Source organism: Prionailurus viverrinus, chromosome D1 (genome assembly GCF_022837055.1).
Source record: "Prionailurus viverrinus isolate Anna chromosome D1, UM_Priviv_1.0, whole genome shotgun sequence".
Lineage (NCBI taxonomy): Eukaryota > Metazoa > Chordata > Mammalia > Carnivora > Felidae > Prionailurus > Prionailurus viverrinus.
Genome location: NC_062570.1, coordinates 16,550,390 through 16,562,260, shown reverse-complemented (window position 1 = coordinate 16,562,260; position 11,871 = coordinate 16,550,390). Strand labels below are relative to the sequence as shown.

Here is an 11,871-nt window from a genome sequence, read left to right as displayed (position 1 = left end):
AGCTCAGTAAATATGCTCAGAAATATAAATTCATAATTAAAGCAAAAGTTTGTGAAACAACTGTCATTTCAAAGCAAACGTTAATCCATCTTCCTTCTAGGAAAGCTGCTGGAGGGGACTTCTGGTGCTGCAAATGTAGAACAGAGCTCCTCTTCTGAAACGGGGCCGCCTGTGGCCCGTGGGCACGAACACCACTCCTCCGGTCAAAGCAAGTCAGCAGCCTGTGTGTAGGCAGAAAGGCATGTCTCCGGATTCTGTTTCCCTTTAAAAATATCTGATATAAAATATACTTTATGCAATAATGTTGAATGAACAATTACCACGTGCCAGATACTAAGATAAGCACTTTACATGGGTTTTCTCATTCAATCTTCCTAATATACACGATATTATCATTTTGATTCCATAAATGGGGAAACCGAGGTTCAGAGAGTTTAACAGAGGCAGCGCATTTAGCAAGTGGCAGAGCTGGGATCTGAACCTCCCACAGACTCCAGACTGTGCAGAGCCTGCTTGGGATTCTCTCTCTCTCCCTCTCTCTCTGCCCCTCCCCCACTCACGTGTGCTCTCGTTCCCTCAAAATAAGTAAACGTTAAGAAAAAAACCCCACATTGTTAGCAGAGCACAAATGCTGCACGCGTCCTATCCCCTCCCCTTGTGCTTTCTGAGAATCCAGGTGGGGACTCCCCCACCTCTCCTCCAAGTCAATAACACTACCTGTCTGCCCCAGCTCAGTGGTTACACTTCTATTGATGCTTCTTTTTTTTTTTTTTTAATTAATTAATTTATTTTAAGTAATTGCTCCACGCAACGTGGGGCTCGAACTCATGACCCTGAAGTCAAGAGTCGCATGCTCCACCGACTAAGCCAGCCAGGTGCTCCTACGGATGCTTCTTAACGTTATGTTTAAACTGTTGGTTCATATTTAGCTTGTGGTTGACACGAGCTGCCAGGTCTTTTTCATACGAGCTGCTGTCAGGCCGGTTCTTCCCAGCCTATGCTGCCAGTTCTCGTGCAACCAATTAAAAACAAAGCAAAATGTTAAGACAGGTCATTCCACCTTTAATTCTGTTTGATCCTGGTCTGCTGAAATCATGTCAGCTTGTATTCTTGTCACCTTTTACAATAATCCCCTCCCCTTCCAACCTTATAACATCTGCAAAGCTGATGAGCATCAATTACTTTGTAGTTAATGAAAAATAGCTACAAAAATTCATTAGTGGTGAAAGAAAATGCAAAATAGAGCAAAAACCTTGTGGCCCAATGCTATATATAACAGGGGTTCTCAGGGTGTGGTCTGGGAATCGTAGAGTCCCCTCGGACCCTTTCAGAGGGTCTGTGAGATGAAAACTATTTTCGAAATAATGCCAAACTATCTCTTTCACTCTTGTTTCATCAAGAATGAACTATGGAGTCATCCAGAGGCTCCGTGATACGGGATATTGCAATAGACTATGCCGAATCAGTTATGAGAATCTAGCTGTCTTCTATGAGCCAGACGTTAAAGGGATTTACGAAAATAGAAAACAGAGCCGTGCTTTCCCCCACTCGTCTCATCCTTTTGGAAACTAGTTACTCTTCATAAAAAGGTTATGTTCACATGCAAAAGTTTATTACTGGTATCTTAAAAGCAATTAGTAACTAAAGCATTGAACATTTTTTATTAATTTTAATTTCTTTAAAAAAAATTTTAAAAAGCTGTTTACCTATTTATTTTGAGAGAGAGAGAGAGAGAGAGACAGAGCACAAGCAGGGGAGGGGCAGAGAGAGAATGAGTGGGGGAGGGGCAGAGAAAGAGGGCGGACACAGAATCCGAAGCAGCCTCCAGGCTCTGAGCTGTCAGCACAGAGCCCGACACGGGGCTCGAACCCACCAACTGCGAGGTCATGACCTGAGCCCAAGTCGGATGCTTAACCAACTGAGCCACCCAGGCGCCCCACCCTTGAATCTTTCAAGAACTCATTGGTGCCACTCAGCTTCTCAATCCTTCCAGAAATGTGATACTGGCTTTAGTTTACTATTTTGGTATGTGGACACGGTTCTAGTGACTTGTACTTGGCCTTTTCTGTCATCATCGCCTTTACTCCCTTGGTCAGAGGACCAATGTGGGGAGTCTACCAGCTGTTCAGGGTATACAGTCAGATACCTCCTGAGTATATCTGAGCTGCAATTCATACCCACCTCTACCTTCTGGAGCTGAGGAAATAACAATCGGATGGTTCTGGGAACCACTGGGCTTGCTGAGAGAGGGAGCCAAGCCGTAACTTTCGAAGATGATTTAACTTCCATAAGCCGCTACTCTGACAGATCACAGTGGCATTTTGAGTCTCCAGGGATTAGCATCAGTTCAGAGCCACGGTTCAGTAATCTCCCCCACATCTGGTGGTTTTCCCTTCCTAACGTCACCTGGTAAATGGCAGTGCGGGAAGGGGCAGGAGGAACATTAACAGTGACTTTTCGGCAGTAGAGCAGGGGGTTGGGGTTTATGAACTGGGCCGAATCTAAGAATTGTGGAAGGACTCTCGCTCGATTGTCAGAAGTCAGACTTCTGTTCACCGCGAGTGCAGGTGCTGCGCTTATTCAAACCAAGGAAAGACTTTCAGTAGGCTGCCCGGGCATTTCTGCCCGAGGGACGCTGGGAGCCCCCAGCCAGTGCGGACGCTCTGCAGGCCACATCACTCCGATGCCCGCTTTGACCCTGTTGTCCTTTACAGCCGCCACACTGACTTTGTCTTAGTTACTAAATGCCTGCACTTGACTCCTAACACCCTGGTATCCCATCGTCCCCGTTGGATCAATTCAGAGAGCTGCATTTTGATGACTGCATTTCCCACGATTATGCTTTGCTTTTAGAGAAGAGCCACCACAGAGCCCTTCAGTGACGCTGGTGTTCTTCTCACTAATGCAATTTCTCTGCTGAAGGGAGTGTCCTCGGGATCTTACCGAGGAGTATGTGAGGCTGGCTTCACCTAAATCCATTCTCACATTCTGGATGCCTTTCTCTTCCATATTGGATGTTCTGATTCTGTGCTTCTGATTCTGTGTGCTCTCTCTCTGCCTGCCCCTCCCCTGCTCATGCTCTGTCTCTCTCTCTCTCTCAAATAAATAAATATTAAAATTTTAAAAAAGCAAATGATTAGAGTCATTCCCAGCCAACCTGAACAAATACATTAAATTTAGAATCTCTGCTTAGTGCACCCATATTAATACGTTCAGCCCAATCCAAAACTATATTCCTTTCATCCTGATCCAACACCTTTAGGATCTATTCTCATACATATTCCCTAGGTTTCTGTCAATATAAATTGGCATTTGAGGGGTCTTGATTCAAGGTAAAGAGAATCATATGTGGTGCCTGGGTGGCTCCAGTCAGTTTAGCATTTGCCTCTTGATCTCAACTCAGGTATTGATCTCACCTGATCTCAGCTCAGGTCTTGATCTCAGGGTCGTGAGTTTAAGCCTCAGGGTGGGCTTTGCACTGGGCGTGAAGCCTACTTTATTTATTTATTTATTTTTTTTGGGACAGAGAGAGACAGAGCATGAACGGGGGAGGGGCAGAGAGAGAGGGAGACACAGAATCAGAAACAGGCTCCAGGCTCTGAGCCATCAGCCCAGAGCCCGACGCGGGGCTCGAACTCACGGACCGTGAGATCGTGACCTGGCTGAAGTCGGACGCTTAACCGACTGCGCCACCCAGGCGCCCCATGAAGCCTACTTTAAAAAAAGGTGGGGCAGTGCCTGGTTGGCTCAGTCAGTTAAGCACCCGACTCTTGATTTTGGCTCAAGCTGTGATCTCACAGTTGTGAGATCAAGGCCCTAGTTGGGCTCCGTGCTGGGAGCCTGCTTAGTATATTCTCTCTCTCCCTCTCTCTCTCTCCCTCTGCCCCATCCCCCCTCAAAATAAGTAAATAAACATTTTTAAAAATCTTATTTTTAATTTTAAGATTTTAAACGTTTATTTATTTTTGAGAGAGAGAGAGGGAGCGCGAGCAGGGGAGGGGCAGAGAGAGAGAGGGAGACACAGAATCCGAAGCAGGGTCTGAGCTCTGAGCTGTCGGCACAGAGCCCAACGCGGGGCCCAAACCTACGAACCGTGGGATCGTGACCTGAGCCGAGGCCGGATGCTTAATGGACTGAGCCACCCAGGCGCCCTAAAAGGTTTCTTTTTAAGGTAAAGAGAATTGTTGTATTACTTGTGTAACTTTTCAGTAAGGCTTAAGTTATGTCAAAACAAAAAGTGAAACACCAAAGAAACTGACAAGCTCTCAATATTCTTGTGATGTGTGTGGTGTTTTCTCCTGGGCCACACCACGGCCTGCTGTCACTTGAATCTGGTTACATATCTAAAAGAGGTGGTAGGGTTACGTTCCAGGAGGATCAGCAGTCCCCTGGAAGGCAACTACCTTGGGGAAGCCATTACAACTTGTTCAGATAAGGGAGGATTAACTATACTTTCACTGCTGAAGGAAGGTGAGCAGAATGTGGAGTTTAAGGTCTCCAGCTTCATCAGAATCTGTCCATATGTCCCCTAAGATTCAGGTTCTTATTCCTTCCAGGTAAATGTCTTATTTTTAACATGAGACCCTACTAGGTTATTCAATATTTATTGGAGGTCAGTTCTCTGAAAGTAGAAATTTAGTTTGGTTACGAGAAATCTTTACCCTAAGGCTATAAGAGATAAGAGTTTCTTTTAGGGTAGTCAAAGAATTTTTTTTTTTTTTGGTCCTTTTCCCAGATCTTAAGCTGGGAATTTAAAGCCCTAAGCTCATCATTTTCTTTCTCCAAACTCTCCAGCATACTTAGAAGCAACCAACAAGCCTCGTTATGCTACTATTTCAACTGAAATGTTCTATGGCAGCAAATATTTGGTTCCACAAACGCTTGGCTTCTGTAAGTATTTATCATAGATGACTACAGATAAGAATTTAAGTGACTGTTTTGCCACCAAATGCCATGGAATACCAATGTCCCCTTTACCACTGGCGATCGTCATTAATACATTTAAATTTAATCAGATCAGGGTGTCTGGGTGGGTCAGTTGGTCGAGCGTCTGACTCAGGCCATGATCTCACAGTTTCGTGGGCTCGAGCCCTGTGTCTGACTCTGTGCTGGCAATTCGGAGCCTGCTTGGGATTCTCTCTCTCCCTCTCCCTCTCTCTCCCTCTGCCCCTCCCCTGCTTGCACTGTCTCTCTCAAAATAAATAAACTTAAAATAAAATAAAAAAATCATCAGATCAGAGAACCAATTCCAGACTCCCATCTTGAAGATTCTGTTTCCCTGAGACCACAGCCCGTACCAATAAGCATAGCAGTCAGGGAGGCAGAGACACTATGAATTGTGAGAGGAGGAGTTTCTATCAGAAACACCGTCGCGGAAGGACCAGGGGAAGTGAAGGACAAGCAGAGAAGTCAGGGAATCAGGAGTCACCCATATGGGACGTCAGGCACATCTCCCTGACATGGGACTGTGATGAGAAAGCTCATGCAGCCGCCACCTTTGCAGACCCACCAGCAAATACGTGGAGCTGGGCCTGGGCCACTGTTGGCTAACGGGGTCAGCGGCTGGGAAGACTTTCTGCACACTAATCAGAGCAAAACAGGACAAGCTTGAGCTCACTAACACTTGTGTTTGCAACTGTCACCACAGCTAACCACAATGACCTTCAGAAACAATACTTACTGCTTCATTTCTGCCTTGCAAATCTCATGCACATTCCTCTTTTGACCTACTCTGACCTGAAACCGTCCAGGGGAGGAGCTTCTGGCAAACAGAATTCCAGCTTCACCAAGTTCTCCTAGCCCAAACCGCTGCCGCCATGTGCAGTGTGTGAGTCTGGCCTGGACCCTGGGTTGGAAGAGAAAACAATCCTCGAAAGACGTCTCGGCGAAATCGGGATGATTTTTTCACTTTCGTCTTTTTTTTTTTTTTTTTAAGTTTATTTATTTATTTTGAGAGAGAGGGAAAGCGTGTGCACGCGCGCGGGGAAGGGGCAGACAGCGGGAGAGAGAGAATCGCGAGCAGGCTCCACGCTGTCAGCACGCAGCCCGACATGGGGCCCGATCTCACGAACCGTGAGATCACAACCTGAGCCGAAATCAGGAGTCAGACGCTCAACCGACTGAGCCATCCAGGCACGCCTGGGATGATTTTTTTTATACGGATTAGCTGTTAGGTAATCAAAAGGAGTGAATGTTAATTTTTATGCTTGAAAATGGCATTACGGTTATGCAAAATGTCATGTTTAGGAGTTGGGTACTTAAACATTTAGGGGTGAAGTTTCAGAGGGTTTAGCATTTGCGTATCTGGTTGTTTTTGCTTGCTACGTGAATATGGCAAAATGTTAACAGCTGTTGAATCTAGGTGGTAGATCATTTCAACCTAGGGAAAATAGGGAAAATGAAAGACTGCTGTTGAATCTGACCTCTAGAGGCTTTTCCTGCCTGCCTCTTCTCTCCTCCTTACCACTTATATTTAACCTGTTGCTCTCCACGCATCCCCAGGTATACCTCTGAGGCATTTATCATACTGCACTTTAATTGCTTTGTGTTCTGGTCTCTCTCCCCCTCTAAACTTCAAAGTCTTTGATTTTTTATTTTTACTTTTACATTTATTTATTTTTGAGAGACAGAGCACAAGCGGGGGAGGGGCAGAGAGAGAGGGAGACATAGCTCCAGGCTCTGAGCTGTCAGCACAGAGCCCGGCGCGGGGCTCGAACTCATGAACTGCGAGATCATGGCCTGAGCCGAAATCAGGTGTTTAACCGACTGAGCCACCCAGGCACCCCCGTCCCCTTTTCTTAATGCATCTTTGTTATACAGGCTACATAGTAATTCATTGCATGGATACATAAAACCAGTAACTTGAACAAAAAAGAGATTTGACACATCCAGTGATCAAGGGAATAAGAAGAGCTCAGCCTTAGGACACCTGGGTGGCTCAGTAGGTTAAGCGTCCAACTTCAGCTCAGGTCATGATCTCACAGTTCTTAGGTTCGAGCCCGGCGTCGGGATCTGTGATGACAGCTCAGAGCCTGGAGCCTGCTTGGGATTGTGTCTCCCTCTCTCTCTGCCCTTGCCCCTCCCCAACTTGTTCTCTCTTTCTCTGTCAAAAATAAATAAATAAACATTAAAAAAAAAAAAAAAAAAGAGCTCAGCCTTGAACTATGGGAAAAGTCAGGGTACAGTGGCAAGTAAGGGACTCTACCAAAGAAGGGACTTTACTTCTGGCCTATTTATAGCATAGAAAACAGTGACCCAAGAGTGAAATCGAATTGAGCCAACTGATAAATGTGAGACCTTCCCACTAGATTAACTTAGTCAGAGAGCCCTGAAGCAGCCAATGCAGATTGCACACAGCCACAACCACCAGGAACAAGTGAAAGCAGCAAGTGCATGGGCCACATTGATCTTGGAGGAGAAAGTCCCACAGGTTTCCCAGTGACGAGAGAAAGTTACCCAACCAAGTGCTGATGAAATCCTACCAGAAGATGTTTCGAGGTCCATCACGGCTCATCCTCAGCACCCCAGCCGCTTTCGCTTTCCCTATCCACTTCTCCTATACAGAGACAAGACTGTTTTGCCCTGTCGCCCTATCTCCTTTCTGAGAGTCCTCACCCAGCCTAACAATTCCATTTTACTTCCTTCTTAATTTCTCATAACCCCCATGTGTTCCACTCAGACCGCCAGTGTCAACAAAAAGATGATGTTCTGCATAGAAACTGTTAAAATGGGCTGCACTGTCTTGATGGCCTCTACCGATTCCAAAAACAGCAAGCACCTGTCCATGCCCATTTATCTTCACCGCCATGTGAGAAGTGGGTGTTCGTGGCTCTGTCTGCTGCTCAGGCCAAGTATTCTTGTAAATAAAATAAATATAAATAAGCTTAGAGGCACAACTGGCTTGACAGAAATCCAGTGAGTGGTGATTCAAGAAGTAACAAGGTTTGTAGTCAAAGTTAAGTCCTTCAGCTGGCAACTTCAATCTGGGATTCTGTGTGGTGCCAGGAAATCTGAACGTTGCATTATTTGAATACTACTCAATAACGTTCATTGGTGCTTTTTTTTTTTTTTTTTTTTTTTTTGCTCATTGGTGCTTTTTAAAACGTTTGAATATTCACTGTGGGTTATGGTCATCTGTAAATACTTGCACAGAAGAAATGCAAAGAGAGGAGATGTGAATGTTGCAGAATAAATACACTGACGCGAAATCAGAAACTGATCTAAAACCAGAATTTGCAAAAGTAATACCAATTTCAACACTAAAACCAAATTGTTATAAATGGAAATGAGCTTGTATGAAGCAACATGAACCCTAATGCCTAACTTACAAATGCTTTTGGGTGCGTTTTTAGCAATTCAACTGATATCAATGCAAACACAAGCAATTTCTTTTCTACCTGGAATATCTGTCATTAAACAAACATTGCGACTATTAGGGCAACTAATGCTTTGTGTGTTTAAAATTTTCGTTTTAAGAATGCTATCTTATTTATTTTTTAATAATTTTTAAAAAGTTTTTATTTATTTATTATTGAGAGAGAGAGAGCACAAGCTGCGGAGAAGCAGAGAGAGGGAGACACAGAATCCAAAGCAGGCTCCAGGTTCTAAGCTGTCAGCACAGAGCCGCACATGGGCTCAAACCCACAGACGTGAAATCATGACCTGAACCGAAGTTCAGACACTTAACTGACTGAGCCACCCACGTGCCCCAAGAATGCTACCTTTTAAATGCTAAATATTTGTAGCATCCTCCTTCAATTTTTTACATAGTTTTTATTTGGCGTTTCTTTTGTGTTAACTTTTTAGATTGTCTCTTAGGACTTTCTATCAACCAATGACTATATCAAGTAGAGATCATGTTTCCATGTTATTGAAATATATAATATTTTTGGGGCGCCTGGGTGGCGCAGTCGGTTAAGCGTCCGACTTCAGCTCAGGTCACGATCTCGCGGTCCGTGAGTTCGAGCCCCGCGTCGGGCTCTGGGCTGATGGCTCAGGGCCTGGAGCCTGCTTCCGATTCTGTGTCTCCCTCTCTCTCTGCCCCTCCCCCGTTCAAGCTCTGTGTCTCTCTGTCTCAAAAATAAATAAACGTTAAAAAAAAGAAAAAAAAAAGAAATATATAATATTTTTTAAAAAGATTTTTAAATTCTATTTATTTATTTATTTAAGGCTCCATGACCAATGTGGGGCTTGAACTCACAACTCTAAGATCAAGAAGCACATGCTGTACTGACTGAGCCAGCCAGGCGCCCCGAAATATAGAATCTTGTCACAATTTGTTGGTTTACAATAATGATAAATGTGCATTTATGACATTGCTTTTTTTTTTTAAGTTTATTTGCGAGAGAGAGAGAAAGACAGCACTCAAGTGGGGGAGAGAGAGAATCCTAAGCAGGCTCCAGGCTCTGCTCGGAGCTCCATGTGGCCCAATCCTGGGATCCTAAGCCTGGGATCATGACCTGAATGGAAATCAAGAGTCGGACGCTCAGCTGACTGAGACATCCACGTACCCCTACATTGCTTTTTTAAGTTTTAACTTATTTTAATTAATTTATTTTTTAAATATTTATTTTTGAGTGAGTGCAAGCAGGGGAGGGGCAGAGAGAGAGGGGGAGGGAGGATCCAAAGTGGGCTCTGCGCTGACAGCAGAGAGGCTGATGTGGGGCTTGAACTCACGAACCCTGAGATCATTACCTGAGCCGAAGTCGGATGCTTAACCGACTGAGCCACCCAGGCACCCGGTACATTGTTTTTTTTTTATAGCAAGCCTCTGAAACTTTTAGTAGATACCTATCACAGAAAACTGGTGCACTGTTTATTATCATGATCACTTATTATTATTGTTACTTAAGATTTTTTTTGTTTTTTTAAGTAATGTCTACACCCAACATGGAGCTCAAACTCACAACCCTGAGATTAAGAATCATATGCTCTACTGACTGAGTCAGCCAGGCGCCCCAATCATTCACTATTACTTAAAACATGCAAAGGGCTCCTGCGTGGCTCAGTCACTTGAGTGTCCAATTTCCGCTCGGGTCATGACCTTGTGGTTCATGGGTCAAACCCCACGTTGGGCTCTGTTCTGACAGCTCTCAGAGCCTGGAGCCTGCTTCAGATTCTACGTCTGCCTCTCTCTCTGCCCCTCTGCCACTTGAGCTCTGTCTCTCTCTTTCAAATGAATAAAGTTTTTAAAAAAATTTTAAAGAATATAAAGCATGTAAATAAAGTGTTATAAAAAATACAGAATTGCTGGGGTGCCGGGTGGCTCTGTTGGTTAAGCGCCCAACTTCGGCTCAGGTCATGATCTCACGGTTTGTGGGTTCGAGCCCCGTGCCGGGCTCTGTGCTGTCAGCTCAAAGCCTGAAACCTGCTTTGGATTCTGTGTCTCCCTCTCTCTCTGCCCCTCCCCCACTCACGCTCTGTCTCTCAAAAATGAATAAACGTTAAGACAAAACACAGAATTGCTTATAATATCAAGAATTTCTAGGAATTTCTATTCCTTTTTTTTTTATTTTTTAATGTTTACTTATTTAATTTGAGAGACACAGAGACAGCACGAGTGGGGGAGGGGCAGAGAGAGAGAGAGACTGAGAGAGAGAATCCCAAGCAGGCTGTGCAGCATTGTCAGCACAGAGCCCAATACGGGGCTCGAACACTGGAAATCGTGAGATCATGACCTAACCCAAAACCAAGAGTTGGATGCTTAACTGACTGAGACATCCAGGGACCCCAGGAATTTCTACTTCTTATTCTGGAATCCTGAGGATCGGCTCTAAGGTAATTTTTTTCCCCCCTAGGGGAAAGTGTGAACGCAGTCCCCCACTACCACAAATTATGCGGTAGAGTTTCCCACATTTGGGGAAATCGCAGAGGTCAGCACACCCGGCGTGCAATGGATAAGCCTTGCCCTGGGAAAACCACCTCCGTGATGATCATGGTATCTCCCCTGCCAGGTAAGTATCTAAGATAATTTTTGAAGCTGGTCATGGGCCCGTAGTAGGTCCTAATACTATTGTATCTGTTGTCATATGTGTTTACATTTTTCCGTAATGAGTAAAACAAAACTGGATCGTGCTACATTCCTGCCCAAACTCTACCAATGGCTTTCTAGTGCCCTTAGGATAGAAGGCAACCCTGTAATCGCCCTTTAAAGCTTTCATAGTTTTTGACCCTCCCACCTCCCTGGCTCCAGTGCGTCTCACTTTCCCACTACGTTCCAGCAACACTTGCCTGCTCTCAGTTCCTCAAACTCAGCAAACACTTTCCTAACTCAAGCCCATGCTGCTCACCTCGAATACTCTTCCTGTCATTATTTCCTAGGCTAACTCTGACTCATCTTTCAACGGGGGTTCCTCTTGGAGGCCTCCTTGGACGGCCTCCTCCCCCCTTCCACCACCCAATCTAAGTTAAAACTCTGGCACAATTCCTTCATAGCGCTTCCCACAGTTTGCAGTTATATTCATGCACTTACTGGTTTAGTGACTATCACCCTCACTATGGTAAAGGCAGGGAGTTTTTCTCACCCTCTCTTTTGTCTGCACCTGGTACACATGGTCCAAAATAGGGCCACAGTAAATACTAGTTTAAACAATCCCAGCTGTCAAGGGAGGTAGATAGATAGCCATTAGGAATTACAGCCAAATTCTTCTTAGTGAATATATGACTCTCAGCGATCACCATTTTTTTTTTTTTTTTTTGTATCCCTCACAAACCTACCTAAGAATCTTGCCCAAGATCAACAACGAGCTTGCTACTTGCTATTTCTGGAGGCTACCTTTCTTCCTAGCAGCTTTCATTAAATCTAAAGTGGATCCTCCAAGGTTGGCAATGGAAGGAAAATAAGCATAGGAGATGTAAGAGACATAGTAACCA

General features: G+C 44.7%; 1 non-coding gene across 1 annotated transcript; it reads right to left on the bottom strand.

The window, feature by feature from the left end:
* Positions 1–10,793: 10,793 nt before the first annotated feature.
* On the bottom strand, positions 10,794–10,960 carry LOC125147302 (U1 spliceosomal RNA). Its single transcript, XR_007145131.1, has one exon. It is a non-coding gene; the product is annotated as a U1 spliceosomal RNA (small nuclear RNA).
* Positions 10,961–11,871: the final 911 nt, after the last annotated feature.